The sequence below is a fragment of the Myxine glutinosa genome, chromosome 1 (genome assembly GCF_964187855.1).
Source record: "Myxine glutinosa chromosome 1, kmMyxGlut1.1, whole genome shotgun sequence".
Lineage (NCBI taxonomy): Eukaryota > Metazoa > Chordata > Myxini > Myxiniformes > Myxinidae > Myxine > Myxine glutinosa.
The window spans coordinates 392,153,855-392,176,408 of record NC_136261.1 but is presented as its reverse complement, the minus strand read 5'-3'; the positions used below and the strand labels follow the sequence as shown (position 1 = coordinate 392,176,408).

Below are 22,554 nucleotides of genomic sequence, written 5' to 3'. Positions count from 1 at the left end.
TTGATATGGTGTGTGCCATGTGACAAACCATAGAAAAGGCCCTTTTATATGGTGTGTGCCATGTGGCAAACAATCGAATAGGCCTCTTGATATGGTGTGTGCCATGTGGGAAACAATATAAACGGCCCCTTTATATGGTGTGTGCCATGTGACAAATAATTACAGAAAAGGCCCCTTTATATGGTGTGTGCCATGTGACAAACAATAGAAAAGGTCCCTTTATATGGTGTGTGCCATGTGATGAACTATAGAAAAGGCCCCTTTATATGGTGTGTGCCATGTGACAAACAATAGAAAAGCCCCCTTTATATGGTGTGTTCCATGTGACAAATAATAGAAAAGGCCCCTTTATATGGTGTGTGCCATGTGACGAACTATAGAAAAGGCCCCTTTATATAGTGTGTGCCATGTGACAAACAATAGAAAAGGCCCCTTTATATGGTGTGTGCCATGTGGCAAATAATAGAAAAGGCCCCTTTATATGGTATGTGCCATGTGACAAACCAAAGAAAAGGCCCTTTTATATGGTGTGCGCCATGTGGCAAACAATCGAATAAGCCCCTTTATATGGTATGTACCATGTGAGAAACCATAGAAAAGGCCCTTTTATATGGTGTGTGCCATGTGGCAAACAATCGAATAGGCCCCTTGATATGGTGCGTGCCATGTGGCAAACTAGAGAAAAGGCCCCTTTAGATGGTATGTACCATGTGGGAAACAATAGAAATGGCCCCTTTATATGGTGTGTGCCATGTGACAAATAATAGATAAGACCCCTTTATATTGTGTGTGCCATGTGACAAATAATAGAAAAGACCCCTTTATACAGTGTGTGCCATGTGGCAAATAATAGAAAAGACCCCTTTGTATGGTGTGTGCCATGTGACGAACTATAGAAAAGGCCCCTTTATATGGTGTGTGCCATGTGACAAACAATAGAAAAGGCCCCTTTATATGGTGTGTGCCATGTGACAAATAAAAGAAAAGGCCCCTTTATATGGTGTGTGCCATGTGGCAAATAATAGAAAATACCTCTTTATATGGTGTGTGCCATGTGACAAACAATAGAAAAGGCCCCTGTATATGGTGTGTGCCATGTGGCAAACAATAGAAAAGGCCCTTTTATATGGTGTGTGCCATGTGGCAAACAATAGAAAAGGCCCTTTTATATGGTGTGTGCCATGTGGCAAACGATAGAAACGGCCCCTTTATATGGTGTGTGCCATGTGGCAAACGATAGAAAAGGCCCTTTATATGGTGTGTGCCATGTGGCAAACAACAGAAAAGGCCCTTTTATATGGTGTGTGCCATGTGGCAAACAATAGAAACGGCCCCTTTATATGGTGTGTGCCATGTGGCAAACGATAGAAAAGGCCCTTTTATATGCTGTGCGCCATGTGGCAAACAATCGAATAGGCCCCGTTATATGGTGTGTGCCATGTGGCAAACTCGAGAAAAGGCCCCGTTATATGGTATGTGCCATGTGACAAACCATAGAAAAGGCCCTTTATATGGTGTGTGCCATGTGGCAAATGATAGAAAAGGCCCTTTATATGGTGTGTGCCATGTGACAAACAATAGAAAAGGCCCCTTTATATGGTGTGTGCCACGTGGCAAATAATAGAAAAGACCCCTAGTATATGGTGTGTGCCATGTGGCAAACAATAGAAAAGGCCCCTTTATATGGTGTGTGCCATGTGGCAAACAATAGAAAAGGCCCCTTTATATGGTGTGTGCCATGTGGCAAACAATAGAAGAGGCCCCTTTATATGGTGTGTGCCATGTGGCAAACTAGAGAAAAGGCCCCCCCTTTATATGGTGTGTGCCATGTGACAAATAATAGAAAAGGCCGCTTTATATGGTGTGTGCCACGTGGCAAATAATAGAAAAGCCCTTTATATGGTGTGTGCAATGTGGGAAACAATAGAAAAGGCCCTTTTATGTGGTGTGTGCCATGTGGCAAACAATAGAAAAGGCCCCTTTATATGGTGTGTGCCATGTGGCAAACAATATAGAAGGCCCTTTTATATGGTGTATGCCATGTGGCAAACAATAGAAAAGGCCCTTTTATATGGTGTGTGCCATGTGGCAAACGATAGAAAAGGCCCTTTTATATGGTGTGCGCAATGTGGCAAACAATCGAATAGGCCCCTTTATGTGGTGTGTGCCATGTGACAAACTAGAGAAAAGGCCCCTTTATATGGTATGTGCCATGTGACAAACCATAGAAAAGGCCCTTTTATATGGTGTGCGCCATGTGGCAAACAATCGAATAGGCCCCTTGATATGGTGTGTGCCATGTGGGAAACAATATAAACGGCCCCTTTATATGGTGTGTGCCATGTGACAAATAATTATAGAAAAGGCCCCTTTATATGGTGTGTGCCATGTGACAAACAATAGAAAAGGCCCCTTTATATGGTGTGTGCCATGTGGCAAATAATAGAAAAGGCCCTTTTATATGGTGTGTGCCATGTGACGAACTATAGAAAAGGCCCCTTTATATGGTGTGTGCCATGTGGCAAAAAATAGAAAAGGCCCTTTTATATGGTGTGTGCCATGTGGCAAACTAGAGAAAAGGCCCCTTTATATGGTATGTGCCATGTGACAAACCATAGAAAAGGCCCTTTATATGGTGTGCGCCATGTGGCAAACAATCGAATAGGCCCCTTGATATGGTGTGTGCCATGTGACAATACATAGAAATGGCCCCTTTATATGGTGTGTGACATGTGGCAAACAATCGAAAAGGCCCTTTTATATGGCGTGTGCCATGTGGCAAACAATAGAAAAGGCCCCTGTATATGGTGTGTGCCATGTGGTAAACAATTGAAAAGGCCCTTTTATATGGTGTGTGCCATGTGGCAAACAATAGAAAAGGCCCTTTTATATGGTGTGTGCCATGTGGCAAATGATAGAAACGGCCCCTTTATATGGTGGGTGCCATGTGGCAAACGATAGAAAAGGCCCTTTATATGGTGTGTGCCATGTGGCAAACTATAGAAAAGGCCCTTTTATATGGTGTGTGCCATGTGGCAAACTAGAGAAAAGGCCCCTTTATATGGTATGTGCCATGTGACAAACCATAGAAAAGGCCCTTTATATGGTGTGCGCCATGTGGCAAACAATCGAATAGGCCCCTTGATATGGTGTGTGCCATGTGACAAACCATAGAAAAGGCCCCTTTATATGGTGTGTGACATGTGGCAAGCTAGAGAAAAGGCCCCTTTATATGGTATGTGCCATGTGACAAACCATAGAAAAGGCCCTTTTATATGGTGTGCACCAAGTGGCAAACAATCGAATAGGCCCCTTGATATGGTGTGTGCCATGTGACAAACCATAGAAAAGGCCCTTTTATATGGTGTGCGCCATGTGGCAATCAATCGAATAGGCCCCTTTATATGGTGTGTGCCATGTGGCAAACAATCGAATGGGCAACTTGATATGGTGTGTGCCATGTGACAAACCATAGAAAAGGCCCTTTTATATGGTGTGTGCCATGTGACAAATAATAGAAAAGGCCCCTTTATATGGTGTGTGCCATGTGACAAACCATATAAAGGCCCCTTTATATGGTGAGTGACATGTGGCAAACTAGAGAAAAGGCCCCTTTATATGGTATGTGCCATGTGACAAACCATAGAAAAGGCCCTTTTATATGGTGTGCACCAAGTGGCAAACAATCGAATAGGCCCCTTGATATGGTGTGTGCCATGTGACAAACCATAGAGAAGGCCCTTTTATATGGTGTGCGCCATGTGGCAAACAATCGAATAGGCCCCTTGATATGGCGTGTGCCATGTGACAAACTAGAGAAAAGGCCCCTTTATATGGTATGTGCCATGTGACAAACCATAGAAAAGGCCCTTTTATATGGTGTGCGCCATGTGGCAAACAATTGAATAGGCCCCTTGATATGGTGTGTGCCGTGTGACAAACCATAGAAAAGGCCCTTTTATATGGTGTGCACCATGTGGCAAACAATCGAATAGGCCCCTTGATATGGTGTGTGCCATGTGGGAAACCATAGAAAAGGCCCCTTTATATGGTGTGTGACATGTGGCAAACTAGAGAAAAGGCCCCTTTATATGGTATGTGCCATTTGACAAACCATAGAAAAGGCCCTTTAATATGGTGTGTGCCATGTGGCAAACAATCGAATAGGCCCCTTGATATGGTGTGTGCCATGTGACAAATAATAGATAAGACCCCTTTATATGGTGTGTGCCATGTGACAAATAATAGAAAAGACCCCTTGCTGTGGTGTGTGCCACGTGGCAAATAATAGAAAAGACCCCTTTATATGGTGTGTGCAATGTGGGAAACAATAGAAAAGGCCCTTTAATGTGGTGTGTGCCATGTGGCAAACAATAGAAAAGGCCCCTTTATATGGTGTGTGCCATGTGGCAAACAATATAAAAGGCCCTTTTATATGGTGTGTGCCATGTGGCAAACAATAGAAAAGGCCCTTTTATATGGTGTGTGCCATGTGGCAAAAGATAGAAAAGGCCCTTTTATGTGGTGTGCGCCATTTGGCAAACAATCGAATAGGCCCCTTTATATGGTGTGTGCCATGTGGCAAACTAGAGAAAAGGCCCCTTTATATGGTATGTGCCATGTGACAAACCATAGAAAAGGCCCTTTTATATGGTGTGCACCAAGTGGCAAACAATCGAATAGGCCCCTTGATATGGTGTGTGCCATGTGACAAACCATAGAAAAGGCCCTTTTATATGGTGTGCGCCATGTGGCAAACAATCGAATAGGCCCCTTGATATGGTGTGTGCCATGTGGGAAACAATAGAAACGGCCCCTTTATATGGTGTGTGTACCATGTGATGAACTACAGAAAAGGCCCCTTTATATGGTGTGTGCCATGTGACAAACAATAGGAAAGGCCCCTTTATATGGTGTGTGCCATGTGACAAATAATAGAAAAAGCCGCTTTATATGGTGTGTGCCACGTGGCAAATAATAGAAAAGACCCCTTTATATGGTGTGTGCAATGTGGGAAACAATAGAAAAGGCCCTTTTATATGGTGTGTGCCATGTGGCAAACAATAGAAAAGGCCCCTTTATATGGTGTGTGCCATGTGGCAAACAATATAAAAGGCCCTTTTATATGGTGTGTGCCATGTGGCAAACAATAGAAAAGGCCCTTTTATATGGTGTGTGCCATGTGGCAAACGATAGAAAAGGCCCTTTTATATGGTGTGCGCCATGTGGCAAACAATCGAATAGGCCCCTTTACATGGTGTGTGCCATGTGGCAAACTAGAGAAAATGCCCCTTTATATGGTATGTGCCATGTGACAAACCATAGAAAAGGCCCTTTGATATGGTGTGCGCCATATGGCAAACAATCGAATGGGCCCCTTGATATGGTGTGTGCCATGTGACAAACCATAGAAAAGGCCCCTTGATATGGTGTGTTCCATGTGACGAAATATAGAAAAGGCCCCTTTATATGGTGTGTGCCATGTGACAAACAATAGAAAAGGCCCCTTTATATGGTGTGTGCCATGTGACGAACTATAGAAAAGGCCCCTTTATATGGTGTGTGCCATGTGGCAAATAATAGAAAAGACCCCTTTATATGGTGTGTGCCATGTGGCAAACAATAGAAAAGGCCCCTTTATATGGTGTGTGCCATGTGGCAAACAATAGAAGAGGCCCCTTTATATGGTGCGTGCCATGTGGGAAACTAGAGAAAAGGCCCCTTTATATGGTATGTGCCATGTGACAAACCAAAGAAAAGGCCCTTTTATATGGTATGCGCCATGTGGCAAACAATCGAATAGGCCCCTTGATATGGTGTGTGCCATGTGGCAAACAAGAGAAAAGGCCCCTTTATATGGTATGTGCCATGTGAGAAACCATAGAAAAGGCCCTTTTATATGGTGTGTGCCATGTGGCAATCAATCGAATAGGCCCCTTGATATGGTGTGTGCCATGTGGCAAACTAGAGAAAAGGCCCCTTTAGATGGTATGTGCCATGTAGGAAACAATAGAAACGGCCCCTTTATATGGTGTGTGCCATGTGACAAATAATAGATAAGACCCCTTTATATGGTGTGTGCCATGTGACAAATAATAGAAAAGACCCCTTTGTATGGTGTGTGCCATGTGACGAACTATAGAAAAGGCCCCTTTATATGGTGTGTGCCATGTGACAAACAATAGAAAAGGCCCTTTTATATGGTGTGTGCCACGTGGCAAATAATAGAAAAGGCCCTTTTATATGGTGTGTGCCATGTGGCAAACGATAGAAAAGGCCCTTTTATATGGTGTGCGCCATGTGGCAAACAATCGAATAGGCCCCTTTATATGGTGTGTGCCATGTGGCAAACTAGAGAAAAGGCCCCTTTATATGGTATGTGCCATGTGACAAACCATAGAAAAGGCCCTTTTATATGGTGTGCGCCATATGGCAAACAATCGAATGGGCCCCTTGATATGGTGTGTGCTATGTGACAAACCATAGAAAAGGCCCCTTGATATGGTGTGTTCCATGTGACAAACAATAGAAAAGGCCCCTTTATATGGTGTGTGCCATGTGACGAACTATAGAAAAGGCCCCTTTATATGGTGTGTGCCATGTGACATACAATAGAAAAGGCCCCTTTATATGGTGTGTGCCATGTGACGAACTATAGAAAAGGCCCCTTTATATGGTGTGTGCCATGTGGCAAATAATAGAAAAGACCCCTTTATATGGTGTGTGCCATGTGGCAAACAATAGAAAAGGCCCCTTTATATGGTGTGTGCCATGTGGCAAACAATAGAAGAGGCCCCTTTATATGGTGTGTGCCATGTGGGAAACTAGAGAAAAGGCCCCTTTATATGGTATGTGCCATGTGACAAACCAAAGAAAAGGCCCTTTTATATGGTGTGCGCCATGTGGCAAACAATCGAATAGGCCCCTTGATATGGTGTGTGCCATGTGGCAAACAAGAGAAAAGGCCCCTTTATATGGTATGTGCCATGTGAGAAACCATAGAAAAGGCCCTTTTATATGGTGTGTGCCATGTGGCAATCAATCGAATAGGCCCCTTGATATGGTGTGTGCCATGTGGCAAACAAGAGAAAAGGCCCTTTTATATGGTGTGTGCCATGTGGCAAACAATAGAAAAGGCCCTTTTATATGGTGTGTGCCATGTGGCAAACGATAGAAAAGGCCCTTTTATATGGTGTGTGCCATGTGGCAAACAACAGAAACGGCCCCTTTATATGGTGTGTGCCATGTGGCAAACGATAGAAAAGGCCCTTTTATATGGTGTGTGCCATGTGGCAAACAATGGAATAGGCCCCGTTATATGGTGTGTGCCATGTGGCAAACGATAGAAAAGGCCCTTTTATATGGTGTGTGCCATGTGGCAAACAATGGAATAGGCCCCGTTATATGGTATGTGCCATGTGACAAACCATAGAAAAGGCCCTTTATATGGTGTGTGCCAGGTGGCAAACAATCGAATAGGCCCCTTGATATGGTGTGTGCCATGTGACAAACCATAGAAAAGGCCCCTTTATATGGTGTGTGCCATGTGACAAACAATAGAAAAGATCCCTTTATATGGTGTGTGCCATGTGGCAAACAATAGAAGAGGCCTATTATTATTATTATCATGCTCTATTCTATTAATATTATGAAGAATCACTTCAAATGATCGTTTTACAGAATATATTTTTCAGTGTTGATAATAAAATGAGAAACTCCCAACAAACCTTTTCCTCAGAAGATCCGACCCGATCTCTGTTTCAGACGCCTGTGGAAAAGAACACGGAGCCGATGTTTGTTCAAGCAAGTCACGTTCCACATCCAGCCCGGAAATGACGCCGGAAGTACATCCCCACCGTATTGCCAAGAATTCCATTATCACCCACTTGGGCCACTGGGCGGTGTATGTGTTACGGTGTATGTGTTTAGTCCAACAAGTTGACACTCGCAACAACATATCGGGACGTGTATACATGCGTCAAGTATACTTGCATTGTAAATTGCACATTTGCATAATACATTGTATATTTGGATTCTAACACAGGTTTCATCGAATCCAGTGAATCCCTGCGAAATCATCAATGTCAAATCATTTCCGACATTATGTGACGTCGCACTCAATTTGAGGGAGAAAGATGAGATAATTACTTGATATTTCACTCTTTAAAATTAAGATAATTAATTGACATAAAATAAATGTGTCACTCCCCACGATGTCCACGTGTACTTACATTCGTGTTCTGCTAAAATGGATTCATAAAACTTGTCGTACTTTTTACCAGGTAACAAACTTTCGTCCGGCAAACTTATCGATCGAGCAGTGTCCGTAGGTGTGTGTGTGTGTGTGTGTGTGTGTGTGTGTGTGTGTGTGTGTGTGTGTGTGTGTGTGTGTCAGTCAGTGAGTGTGTCAGTGAGTGTCAGTGAGTGTCAGTGAGTGTGTCAGTGAGTGTGAGTCGGTGAGTTGATTGTCATTAAGTGAGTGGGTGCAAGTGAGACAGTCAGAGAGTGTCAGTGAGTGTGAGTCAGTCAGTGAGCGAGTCTATAAGACAGACAGTGAGTGAATTGTATGAGTGAGTCACAGTGATTGAGTTGAGTGAGTCAGTCAGTGAGTGATTGAGTCAGTCAATGAGTGAGTGTGTATGCGAGTGTTTCAGTGAGTGTGTGAGTTAGTCAGTTGAGTGAGTCAGTGAGTGAGTGGGTGTAAGTGAGACAGTCAGAGAGTGAGTGAGTCAGTCAGTGAGTGTGAGTCAGTCATTGATCATGAGTCAGTGAACCAGTCAGTCAGTCAAAGTGTGAGGGAGTTAGTGAGTCTGTGAGTGAGTGAGTCAGTCATTGAGTGAGTGAGTCAGTTAGTGAGTCTGAGTGAGTCATTCATTGAGTGAGTGAGTCAGTTAGTCAGTGACTGAGTCAGTCATTGAGTCGGTAAGTGAGTCAGTCATTGAGTGAGTGAGTCAGTTAGTGAGTGTGAGTGCATCAGTCATTGAGTGAGTGAGTCAGTTAGTCAGTGAGTGAGTCAGTCAGTGAGTCGGTGAGTGAGTAAAAGTGAGTCGGTGAGTGAGCAAGAGTAAGTCATTTAGTCAGTGAGTGAGTGGGTCTGAGTGCATGAGTAGGTCAGTGAGTGAGTGAGTGAGTGGATCAGTGAGTGAGTGATTGATTGATTATGTGAATGTGTCAGTCAGTCAGTGAGTGGGTGAGTGATTGATTGATTGTGTGAATCAGTCAGTCAGTCAGTGGGTGAGTGATTGATTGATTATGTGAATCAGTCAGTCAGTCAGTGGGTGAGTGATTGATTGATTATGTGAATGAGTCAGTGAGTGGGTGAGTGGTTGATTGATTATGTGAATGAGTCACAGGGGCAGATTAACATTTTTTGGGGCCCTGGGCACAAAACACCGAACTTTACGAAACCTCACCAAATCATCGAGTTGGCCATAACGAAAAACAAAACTGTTGATTTTGAGTTCAAAAGGTCAGTGTAGGCCAAATGTCAACAATTTTGGCAGATTTCTATAAATCCTCAATTTTCATCCAATTCACTTGAAATATAAAGAGGATTGGCAGATCAAAACAATCAATTCAGCCAGCAATTATTTTTGACGTCAACATCGGCCAAAAGGTCAACAACTTATTGTCACGCAACTGCGATTAACATCAAAGTTGCGGATCCCGATGACGAGGCTTTAAACTCCCGAGGCGAAAACTCAATAGCGGATTCCAATCAAGCATAAACGCTCGGAATGGCGGGACACAGCAAAGCTCCGCAGCCTTACAAATTAAAACCAAACACCCAGGAAACTGCGTTCAGATATATACAGAAAATAATGTAAGGATTTATTATATAAAAGCAAGACAGGAAAAAGCACGCACCGGTAATAACTCTAATAAGAAGCCTAAATTGGGATCCCACACACAACAGATATCAAACACAATACGAGGGAGATGAATACGAAAATAACACGTCTCGTCATGTAAAGTGTAAACGCGGAGCTCGGGCTTATCTGGCTCTAGTCGTGTTCAGTGTAACACGGCCCGGCTCAGCCGCCACCAGGCCTTCTCCAAGCTCCGATCCTCTCGCCGCCCACGAGGTCGGTGCACCAAACTCCAAGGCACCCAACGCAGGCCAGCGGCTTCACCCAAGATCGATCCCCACATGAAGCACGAAAAGACAGGAATGGGGAGAACGCAGGTGTGACTGCACGTCTCGTCCTTCCAACTCGCTCCGGGACTGGTCTCGCCTGCACTCGGTTCAGCGCACCTCCGAACTGCTCTCCTCTCAACTCACACCGGGACTGCTCTCAACTCAACTCCTCCAGCTCAACTGAAGTGAACTCTCTACTCAGGTCGGGGCTCTGCTCTCATCTCAACAGGCTCATCCGAACTCCTAAAAATGGCGTCCGACCCTCCGTAATATCTCCGGCCGATGACGTCACATTGGCGCACTGCTCTGCCAAAAAGCTCTTCCCACGACTCGCCGGCTCATCCAGGTCACGCCCTCTGCGTCACTGCCGCTCTCTCTCTACTCCTGCTTCTTCTTCATAGCACATGCTATGCGAGATCGGTAGGCCTTTTGGAGGTGTAAATGGTGGCAGCCGATTGTGGCGGTGTTCCAGCCCGATTTCCCGTCTATTCTCTTCCAAAGTCATGTCAAAGGGGAGGAATTATTTAATGTTGCGCTAGGGACCTAACTAAGTGTTTATGTGGTTTGCAGTGCCATAATGGACAAGGGTTTGATGACCAGGTGAGACTCACAGGGGCGTTATCTTTTAAACCCTATCTATCACACAAATCTCCAGGTAGATCCACAATTATACATCTTACCCCGACAAACGCCTAAACATCAAGAACTTATTACATGTAGAGTCCCTATCACGACAGTTGAATACCTACCTTTACAGATCTACCTAGCTATAGATTTCGCTCTACCCCCGAGACATAACATTATTTTATGGATTTTGCAAGCTTCGTTCTATGTTCGACAAGTTTCTTGTTTGTCTGTTTGTATGTCAATTGCCCACAAGTTACAATTCCAACATGATCGTCACAAAACTTAACCAAGTCGTGGAGGTAATCACAACTGAGAAGCATTTTGATTTTTAGGTCAAAGGTTATCTTGAGGTCTGATTTTAAAAGTCATTTTTCATCCAATTGCCATGAAATTTGAACAGCATTCGCAAATTGAATTACCGAATTGGGGAATGAACTATTTTTTGAGGTTAAAAGGTCAAATGTCAACTCAAGGTCAAAGATCTAAAATCATCAATTTATGTCTGAAACAGAACTACACTCTTCGACATCACGACGTCGACAGATATGCCTCCACCTACATTATTACATCATTATAATACTTGTAGCTAGTTTGCTTTAAATCCATTCAGCTGTTCTCAAGTTATCACATTTTTACCTGACATGATCTGACCTTTGACCTCTTGATCCCAAATTTTAAGTAGTTCATGTTTACATCATTACACATACCTGCATGAAGTTCTAATTTAAATCCCTTCAGCTGTTCATAAGTTATCGCATTTTTACCTGACAAGACCTTTGACCTTGGGAGCCCAAAATGTAATCAGTTAATCTTTACATCATTATAATACATATCTGCACCAAGTTTGAATTAGATCCTTTCAGCCATTCGCAAGTTAAAAAATCATTACAGTCTTTGACCTTTGACCTCTTGACCCCAACATCTAATCAGTTAACCTTTACATCATTTCACATATCTGCACCAAGTTTGAATTAGATCCTTTTAGCCATTCTCAAGTTATAGACTCATTACAGACTTTGACCTTTGACCTCTTGACCCCAACATCTAATCAGTTAGCCTTTACATCATTATACATATCTGTACCAAGTTTGAATTAGATCCTTTTTGCCATTCTCAAGTTATAGACTTATTACAGACTTTGACCTTTGACCTCTTGACCCCAACATCTAATCAGTTAGCCTTTACATCATTATACATACCTGTACCAAGTTTGAATTAGATCCTTTTCGCCATTCTCAAGTTGTAGACTGATTACAGACTTTCACCTTTGACCTCTTGACCCCAACATCTAATCGGTTAACCTTTACATCATGATACATATCTGCACCAAGTTTGAATTAGATCCTTTTAGCCATTCTCAAGTTATAGACTTATTACAGACTTTGACCTTTGACCTCTTGACCCCAACATCTAATCAGTTAGCCTTTACATCATTATACATATCTGTACCAAGTTTGAATTAGATCCTTTTTGCCATTCTCAAGTTATAGACTTATTACAGACTTTGACCTTTGACCTCTTGACCCCAACATCTAATCAGTTAGCCTTTACATCATTATACATACCTGTACCAAGTTTGAATTAGATCCTTTTCGCCATTCTCAAGTTGTAGACTGATTACAGACTTTCACCTTTGACCTCTTGACCCCAACATCTAATCGGTTAACCTTTACATCATGATACATATCTGTACCAAGTTTGAATTGCTGTGATATTGACCCGGACAAGTGGGAACACCAGGCCACAGATCACTGGTTTTGGAGAAGGATTGTCAACAAAGGCATCACAAAATGGGAGGAGGTGAGATGTGAGCCGAAACGACTTTTTCGCGAAGATTCTCCAACTTTAGTTTTCGATGAAGCAGACGGGACCGACATTTTTTTCCGCACCAACGCTGCGTGGATACCTCATCCATCCATCATCTACAACCTCTGTAAGACCTCCTAATTTACGATTTGTAGGTCACATTGGATATACAAGTTAATTATAAAAACTTTCTACCTGGTTTGTAGTTAAAATGAAGAATGAGGTTTTACCATCGTTGTGTGAAGTTTAATGATGACGTCATATAAAACAACGCAATGAATGAAACAAAACGAGTGAAAAACACCATTAAATGAACAATCAAATACCTCAACATACATTCAATAAAAAGTCGTTTTAACTCATCTTCATTCCCTTCATCAACGAACAGAGAATTATTTTATCTTTAAATAAACGTTTTGCAGATCTTCCTCAGTATTAATAGCCGGCGAAGCCGGTGTTGTCAATGAACGCGTACGTATTATGTCGTAAACCAGATTATCCCTTGGCTTGAGAATTCCGATGCGCAATGGAGGCCGCCATCTTGCGGATGCGGAAGTAATGATAACAAATTGAAAACGTTCAATAGGAGTTTCTTTCAACCGTCTTTGTTTGATTCACAATCTTATGCACCTCCAATTTGTAATTAAAATACTTTAAGACCAACCTCGGCCCGCACAGGCCTGGTTATTTTCAACTAAAATCGTCACCAAACACCGGAACCAATGAGATTCGAGCATTTGAAAAAATATTTCTAAAACCAAATCACTCAATGGAGGCCGTCATCGACCGGATGCGGAAGTTTGCATAAAACAATTGTGAAAAAGTTCAATAGGAGTTTGTTTCACCCGTCGTTGTTTGATTCACAATCTAATGCACCTCTAATTTGTAATTAAAATACTTTAAGACCAACCTCGGCCCGCACAGGCCTCGTTATCTTCAACGAAAATCGTCATCAAACACCAGAACCAATGAGATTCGAGCATTTGAAAAATATTTTTTTAATGCTTATTACGCATTTCGGAGGGTGAAAACGGCGTCAAATATTCTAAAATTGACGAAGAATTATTTTTTAGAAATCTCGCGGCCGTAGGGGATAGTTTTTCACGGCCAGAAATATCCGAAGTTGAGACGGAATTCACCGAATTAATCAAGAAGTAAATTTTATCAATTTTAATCTCATCCAGAATGCAAATGGTACCTACTACACCAACTACACCAACTACACCAACTACACCTACTACACCGACGGTACCTACTACACCCACGGAGGTATATAATAAACCTGGAGAGCCAATGACGGCTGTCGGCTGAAGCTAGCGGAAGTTGCTTGGTGGCCATATTGGGAAGCCGATTGTGTCTGCGTCCGTGTTTGATCTCACAATCAGCTGATCTCACAATTTCTGATTCATTTTGGATGCTTACCGACTGTAAGGAGTCTTATTTGTGAACGCGCTGTTTCAAAATGCCACAGTGTGTTGCATTTGACTGCACAAATACCTCAGGGAAGGCCTCCACATGCACATTTCACAAGTAAGTGACAAACCGCGATCGCGGGTGTTCTGCTTTTTCAGTTTTTGGCGTGGTCACGGTGGTGGGGCTAGGTAATTAAGTTTCAATTAAGTTTCAATGAAGTTTGAACACTGTGTTTGAATTTGATGGTGTTAGACCACGCGCAGGGTGTGCAATATGACACAGATCTCAAATATAACTGTATTGTGTATTCACTAGGGCTATGTGAGTATGTCAGACTGATGTCTGATTGACTCATTCATTGATTCAGATTGAAGTATCGAGATTGACTCGTCAGCTCGTGATCATTGTCAAGTGATTTAATTTGTGATGAGCTTAACTTAATTGTCCAGTCTACTACTGTCAGGGTTTCCATGCCCTCCTGTGTCACTCGTGAGCAGAAAGAGCAAATGGGGGTTACTTGTGGAAGGTACGAAAGTCCGACACATGGCAAACATTAGCAGATGAAGTTGTATTTAACTATACATATGAAACTCAAAATATTATTTTGATATGGAGTCGTTTTGACTCGGATGTTTTGACTGCCCTCTGAGGTTTCGACCCGCAACCACATTTTGTGACCACAATGTATTTTGTTTCAAGGTTTCCAAAGGATAAGGACTTGTGCTCTCGATTGACATCTGCCCTGAGAAGGGAGTCCTTCTACCCCACCCCAGGCACCACAGTTCTGTGCAGTGATCACTTCAATGAGAGTGACTTCGGCAGGACTGGTCAAACCGTCCGACTGAAGCCGAAGTCCGTCCCCAGCTGTTTCAACTTCCAAGCACATTTAAAGAAGGTAAACTATGTTATATTGGTATTCCACCTGTGTAATGTTAGTAATCCACCTATGCTATGTTGGTATTCCACCTATGTTAGGTTGGTATTCCCCATACAGTGGTGCCCACTTAAAGTCATACCGCTTATTGGAATATCCCGTCTATAGTGGAAGTGGGAATAACCCAACGGCCCGGCAGTTTGTTGCCGCATATAAGCGCCTCTTGATGCGACATGACATCAAGTCTGCAAGTGGGAACTGTTCTGCACAGGACTCAACCAGAATCTTGAATGCGGCTTCCTTCAAGTGCGTTGCAAAGCAGGCTGTGCCTGACGAGAGTCACGACATGTTGGTGGCCAGACGATACGACCTGGAGCTGAGATCGCCGGCAAAAGAGGACCACGACTATGCGGATATTCCAAATTTTGAGCAACTTTCCATCTTTACAGAGTCATGTGTTGGCTATATTGCCGGCTATGTGGTGAGGATGGTGAGGAAGACTCTGAAGTGTAGCCAATGTCTTTCTGCATTGACCAGTAACAACGAAGAATGGCAAACCACACCAATGTACAGCCTGATTGTTACCAAGAACAGGGGTGGCCTCATAGTTCCCTCGCACAGTGTTGTTCGTGTCTGTGAGGCGACTGAACGCTGTGTCAAGAGGCTCCTGGCTGTAACCAATGGCAAAATGCCTCGTGAAAGTGGGATAAGAGCGGCAATTTCCACTTCTGTCCTTTCTGAGGTCGGTCCGTCTACATTTGCTTCCTTGGATCGGCACATGTTTGACTGTGAGGCAGACAGCAACCATGTGTTTGCTTTAATACATTCTGTATCACAATCATACAGCAAGATACGTTTCCATCATGTTGTGAGAACACTCGATGATGACATGAAGGAAGAGCGCATCAGGAAAAAATATTGCAAACTGGTCCTGTTTGCTCACCAGTGAGGCAACACCAGAGAAAGCTGAAATATAAGAGCGACCTCATCTCTACATGGTAGTCGCGTGAATTGTGCAGAATTGTGCATAAATATATATCGGTGTTTAGTTGTGGAAGATGTAGTCCTGTATATCTATTGATTTATGTTTTAATACTGGAAGAGTAAGTCGGGCTGGAAGCTCGAGAAATATGTATTTCTACTTTGTTTGGTGACTTGAGTACTGATACGTTTGTTTGAAAAGCAATGAAGTACCTGGTCCAGTAGGCCTACTTTTGGTTGCAATTTATGATGTTCATGCAAGTGCATTTTCAATGTATTTAAGTACAATTGGCATTACTTTTTCATTATGTCCATGTTTATATCATTGTTTGATATGGGATGAATTGCTTTGAGGTATGTGGAATAAGTTGTGGGTGTTATGTTCACTGCAAAATTGCCTGTGTAGAACAACTGATCAAACATGTATTAACTGTCCTGCATTGTTTTCAAAAACTCGTGAACTTTGGTCAACCATTAACCATGGAAAATTAAAGATTTGTGTTCACAGATAGTTCATAGAACAGTGGCAAGCAGATCTGATCTGATGGTATATCTGTGAACACAAATTTTTAATTTTCCATGGTTAATGGGTAGTTGCCCTTTGTCTGATATGGCGAGTTCACCAACACTTCATGTAAATATTTAAACTGTAAAAGATGTGTTGCATGAGATGTTTATATCTCCGCTCCATTATTCATGTAACAATTACCATGTCCTGCTGAACGTTCCATTGCAACATGTAAGTCTTGTATGTTATGAATAGCAAAAACTTCCGAAACCCAAGAATTGTGTGGGTTAACTACATGACAACGTTTCATGTCATTTATGTGACTGACTCACTGTTGATGTGTTGCTGACCCATGTCAGTGTAGAATAAACTCTGGTTATCATTATATTGAAGGAACTGCGCTCCAACGCGAGTCGAAAGAATTGACGCGACCAAAGACGGAATTCGTCCGAGTTGCTTTATTGAAACAAAACAGCTCAGGTATTCTCTCAAGCCCGTTTTTCGGGCAACAATATATATACACATTTATGTCGGGAAGTTTGCCCGGCAAAAGCTATACCGGGCATGCCCGAGTATCAAGGGCGAGCCTTGGAAAGGCGAGTCTGGACCTGCCCGGGCGTGTTTGGCTGCGGCCTGGCAAGTCGAGGCTGGGCATGCCCGGGCGCTCTGGGCGAGCACTGGAAAGGCGATAGCGGGCATGCCCGGACGCTCTGGGCGAGCCCTGGAAAGGCGATAGCGGGCATGCCCGGACACTCTGGGCGTGCCCTGGAAAGGCGATAGCGGGCATGCCCGGACGCTCTGGGCGAGCCCTGGAAAGGCGATAGCGGGCATGCCCGGATGCTCTGGGCGAGCCCTGGAAAGGCGAGAGCGGGCATGCCCGGGAAAGACGAGACCGGGCGTGCCCGGGAGGTTCGGGCGTGCCCGGGAACAGTGAGTCCGGGCATGCCCGGGAGAGGCGCGTCTGGCCGTGTTCTGGCCGGTGCAAGGCGATTATGTACATCCAGCGGTAACCGCTACAATATCTGCGTGGTTTCTAACATCTCGGTAATAGAAACATACACATCTTAGTTACAATATAATGACTGAATTAAGTAACATTGAAGGAACTGCGCTCCAACGCGAGTCGAAAGAATTGACGCGACCAAAGACGGAATTCGTCCGAGTTGCTTTATTGAAACAAAACAGCTCAGGTATTCTGACAAGCCCGTTTATCGGGCAGCAATATATATACACATTTATGTCGGGAAGTTTGCCCGGCAAAAGCTATACCGGGCATGCCCGGGTGTCAAGGGCGAGCCTTGGAAAGGCGAGTCTGGACCTGCCCGGGCGCTCTGGACGAGCACTGGAAAGGCGATAGCGGGCATGCCCGGATGCTCTGGGCGAGCCCTGGAAAGGTGATAGCGGGCATGCCCGGACGCTCTGGGCGAGCCCTGGAAAGGCGATAGCGGGCATGCCCGGATGCTCTGGGCGAGCCCTGGAAAGGCGATAGCGGGCATGCCCGGACGCTCTGGGCGAGCCTTGGAAAGGCGAGAGCGGGCATGCCCGGGAAAGACGAGACCGGGCGTGCCCAGGAGGTTTGGGCGTGCCCGGGAACAGTGAGTCCGGGCATGCCCGGGAGAGGCGCGTCTGGCCATGTTCTGGCCGGTGCAAGGCGATTGTGTGCATCCAGCGGTAACCGCTACACACGCCCCTCCAGAATCGACCTGCACCGGCAGGGTCAATTTAAGGGGGGTCCGGATGACCCGGCCGAAGCGACCCCTGGAGGGTCGTGTGGAGGGGTCCGACGTGGTGGTGGGTGGTCGAGCAGGTGGAACTGTGGACGGGGGGGCGGCCTCGCCGCGGAGGAAGGGCCAACCGTGGTGGTCGGTCGACGTCCATGTGCGCTGGTTTGAGGCGGTCCACAGAAATCCGGTCCGGCCGGCCGCCAAAGTCGACGATGAAAGACTTGTCGCCCCGTCGCAGGACCCGGAAGGGCCCGTCGTACGGCGGCCGGAGTGGCCCCCGGTGCACGTCATGACGCACAAAGACGTACTTTGCTGTGCGAAGCGCCGGGGGGACGTAGGACTGGGGGCCACCGTGGCGGGACGTCGGCACGGGGGCAAATCGTCGGGCGGCCTCCTGGAGGTCCGAGCGCTGGCGAGCGGCGGACCAGGGACTGTTAGCGTCGGGCACGAATTCGCCCGGGACGCGGAGCAGCTGACCGTAGACGAGCTCGGCGGCGGACGCCTGGAGGTCTTCCTTGGAGGCCGTGCGAAGGACCAAAAAGGACCCACGGCAGCCGGTCAGCCCAACCGTCGTCCTGAAGGCCGGCCATGAGTGCGGCCTTCATGGAGCGGTGAAACCGCTCACACAACCCGTTGGCTTGGGGGTGGTAGGCCGTGGTGCGGTGCAGCGTGACCCCCAATGAACGGGCGACCGCGCCCCAAAGCTCAGACGTGAACTGTGGGCCGTGGTCGGACGAGATGTCCGCTGGTGCGCCGAAGCGCGCGACCCAGGTGGCGATGAACGCCTGCGCCACGTCGGCGGTGGTGGTGGAGGTGAGGGGCACGGCCTCCGGCCACCTGGTGGTCCTGTCCACCATGGTGAGCAGGTGGGTGAACCCCCGCGAGGGGGGCAGGGGACCCACCAGGTCCACGTGGACGTGGTCATAAACACCGTTCAGGCACGGCGAAAGGTGCCAGCGGGGCCTGGGTGTGGCGGTGGACCTTGACCCGCTGGCAGGCCGTGCAGGCGTTGGCCCAGTCGCGGATGTTTCGTCGAAGCCCGTGCCAGACGAAACGCGCCGACACCAGCTTCTGAGAAGCTTTCCGGCCCGGGTGAGAAAGGCCGTGGATGGAGGCGAAGATGCGGCGCTGCCAGGAAACGGGCACGATGGGGCGAGGCTGGCCCTGGGAGACGTCGCAGAGCAGGACGCTGCCCGTGAAGGGAATGTCGGCCAGGCGGAGGCCCGTGGCCGCCGCACGGAGTGCCTGCACCGAGGCGTCGGTGATCTGGTCGGCCGCCATGAGCGCGAAGTCCACGCCGAGGTGGACCGCGTTCGCGCTGGCCTGAGAAAGACAGTCGGCCATGGCGTTGTCTTTGCCGGCGACGTGCCGGATGTCCGTGGTGAACTCCGACACGGCGGAGAGGTGGCGCTGCTGGCGGGCCGACCACGGCTCCGTGACCTTAGCCATTGCGTAGACCAATGGCTTGTGGTCGACGAAAGCCGTGAACGGGCGGCCCTCCAGGAGGTGTCGGAAATGGCGAACAGCCAGGAATAGCCCGAGCAGCTCGCGGTCGAACGTGCTGTAGTTTAACTCATTCGGCCGGAGTTGCCGGCTGAAAAAAGCGAGTGGCTGCCAAACCCCGTCCACCCATTGCTCATGGACGGCGCCCACCGCGTAGTTGGAGGCGTCCGTAGTGACGGCGATGGGCGCGTTGAGCACCGGGTGAGCCAGCAGCGTTGCGTCGGCGAGGGCCCATTTGGCGCTGGTGAAGGCCGCGTCCATGGCCGCGGACCAAACAATGTCATGCTTGGCCGGCTTGGCCCGGAGGGCTTCGTAGAGGGGCCGCATGAGCTGAGCAGCACGGGGCATGAATCGGTGATAAAAATTCACCATGCTGAGGAACTCTTGGAGGGCCTTGATGGAACGGGGACGCGGGAACGTGGTGATGGCCTCGACCTTGGTCGGCAGCGGCACGGCCCCGGCCTTGGTGATGCGGTGGCCAAAAAAGTCAACGGTCGTCGCGCCGAAGTGGCATTTGAACGGGTTGACAATTAAGCCGTGCTCGCTGAGGCGACCGAACAGTGTTCGGAGGTGGAGGAGGTGCTCGGTGCGGGACGTGCTGGCGACGAGGATATCGTCCAGATAGATGAAAAGAAACGGCAGGTCGCGCAGCACGCCGTCCATCAAGCGCTGGAACGCCTGGGCCGCGTTCTTGAGGCCAAACGGCATCCGCAAAAATTCGAACAGGCCGAACGGCATGATGACGGCCGTCTTCGGGACGTCGGCCGCCCGGACAGGTACCTGGTGGTAGCCCCGTATCAGGTCAATTTTCGAAAAGATGACCCGTCCCGCCAAACGGGCAGAAAAGTCCTGAATATGCGGGATCGGGTACCTGTCCGGGGTGGTAGCGTCGTTGAGACGGCGGTTGTCGCCACACGGGCGCCATCCACCCCCCGGCTTTGGCACGATGTGCAGTGGCGAGGCCCACGCGCTATCGGAGCGCCGCACGATGCCGAGGTGCTCCAACGCGTCGAACTCGGCCTTCGCCACGGCGAGCTTGGCCGGGTCGAGGCGGCGGGCCCTGGCGTAGACCGGCGGGCCCGTAGTGGGTATGTGGTGCTCGATCCCGTGCCGCACCGCGACAGCCGAAAACGTCGGCCGCGTGAGGGCCGGGAATTCCGCGAGCAGGCAAGCGAACTCATTCGCTGCCGGGAGGGCGCATGCCAGTTCGGTCGGCGCAGAGCTGCTCATTGTGCACGCCAGGGAGCTGAAGGTCTCGGCGTGGACAAGGCGACATCGTTTGACGTCGACCAGCAGCCCATGCGCGCAGAGGATGTCGGCGCCCAGCAAAGCCACGGGGACGCTGGCGGTAACAAAAGTCCATTGAAAACGCTGGCTGCCAAAGCAGAGGGTGACGACGCGTGGGCTGAAAGTGCGTATGGCCGAGCCATTAGCAGCGACCAAAGAGGGGCCGCAAACGGCGTCCCGCCTGTCCTGCTCGGAGGCGGGTATGACGCTCAGTTGAGCACCGGTGTCACACAGGAAACGCCGCCCAGACGCTTTGTCCCGAATAAACAGCAAGTTTCCCGAGTGGCCGGCGCTCATGGCTGGGAATGAACGCCGGCCCGGCCATTTCCCGACCTGCCAAAAGTGCACGGGGGCCGGCACGTCTGAGCCTTGTGTCCGAACCTGGCGTGGTAATAACACCATGCCCGGTCAGGTGGAGGCCCCGGCCGTCGTGTCGGAAGCGGGCGGTGCGGCGTGGCGGCCGCCAGTTGCACCGGCAGTTCGGCCTCCAACCACGCAGGGCGCTCGGGCGTCGCCTCGGACGGCGGCGGGCTCCAGGTAACCGCGCCGATGTGCTGGCCCGCCGAGGAGATCTTATCGGCTTCCCTGGCGAGGGCGCGGGAATCCGTGATCAACGTGCCAACCAGGGCGAGGCGTACCGGGTGAGGCAGCTGGCGAAGGAACAGCTCGCGGAACAGAAAATCCGGAGAGTGCTCACCGAGCAACGAGAGCATATAGTCCATGCGCTCGGACGGGCGCGTGTCGCCGAGCTTGGGCAGAGCGAGCAGGCGCCGTGCGCGTGCTGCCGGTGAGAGGGCGAAAGCGTCGAGGAGGAGTGTCTTCAGCGCATCGTATTTGTCAGCAGCCAGCGGGTGCTCGAGGAGGCTCAAGGCGCAGGCCGCGGTGGCGGAACCGAGCGCCGCCACAACATGGTGGAAGCGGGTGTCGTCCGCGGTGATGCCTCGCAGGGCGAACTGGGAGTCCGCCTGGGCGAACCAAACAGCCGCGTGAGCCTCCCAGAAGGTAGGCAGTTTAAGCGTCACTGCCGTGTCCATGTCGGTAGGTCACCAATGAAGGAACTGCGCTCCAACGCGAGTCGAAAGAATTGACACGACCAAAGACGGAATTCGTCCAAGTTGCTTTATTGAAACAAAACAGCTCAGGTATTCTGACAAGCCCGTTTATCGGGCAGCAATATATATACACATTTATGTCGGGAAGTTTGCCCGGCAAAAGCTATACCGGGCATGCCCGGGTGTCAAGGGCGAGCCTTGGAAAGGCGAGTCTGGACCTGCCCGGGCGTGTTTGGCTGCGGCCTGGCAAGTCGAGGCTGGGCGTGCCCAGGCGCTCTGGACGAGCACTGGAAAGGCGATAGCGGGCATGCCCGGACGCTCTGGGCGAGCCCTGGAAAGGCGATAGCGGGCATGCCCGGACGCTCTGGGCGAGCCCTGGAAAGGCAATAGCGGGCATGCCCGGACGCTCTGGGCGAGCCCTGGAAAGGCGATAGCGGGCATGCCCAGACGCTCTGGGCGAGCCCTGGAAAGGCGAGAGCGGGCATGCCCGGGAAAGACGAGACCGGGCGTGCCCGGGAGGTTCGGGCGTGCCCGGTAACAGTGAGTCCGGGCATGCCCGGGAGAGGCGCGTCTGGCCGTGTTCTGGCCGGTGCAAGGCGATTGTGTGCATCCAGCGGTAACCGCTACAACATCATGTAACA

At 48.3% G+C, this 22,554-nt stretch overlaps 1 protein-coding gene across 4 annotated transcripts in view; it reads right to left on the bottom strand.

Moving 5' to 3' along the window:
* LOC137419586 (uncharacterized) overlaps positions 1 to 22,554 on the bottom strand; it is a 56,756-nt gene that overhangs the window by 33,153 nt on the left and 1,049 nt on the right. For 2 of the 4 annotated variants that reach the window (XM_078770297.1, XM_078770298.1), the window contains exon 2: positions 7,728 to 7,768. The exons of 1 other annotated variant lie outside the window; for it this stretch is intronic. The gene's annotated coding sequence lies outside the window, so the exon portion shown is untranslated. Of the gene's footprint in view, positions 1 to 7,727; positions 7,823 to 22,554 lie in introns of those variants that run through there. One more of the 4 variants, XM_078770299.1, reaches the window with a different exon arrangement.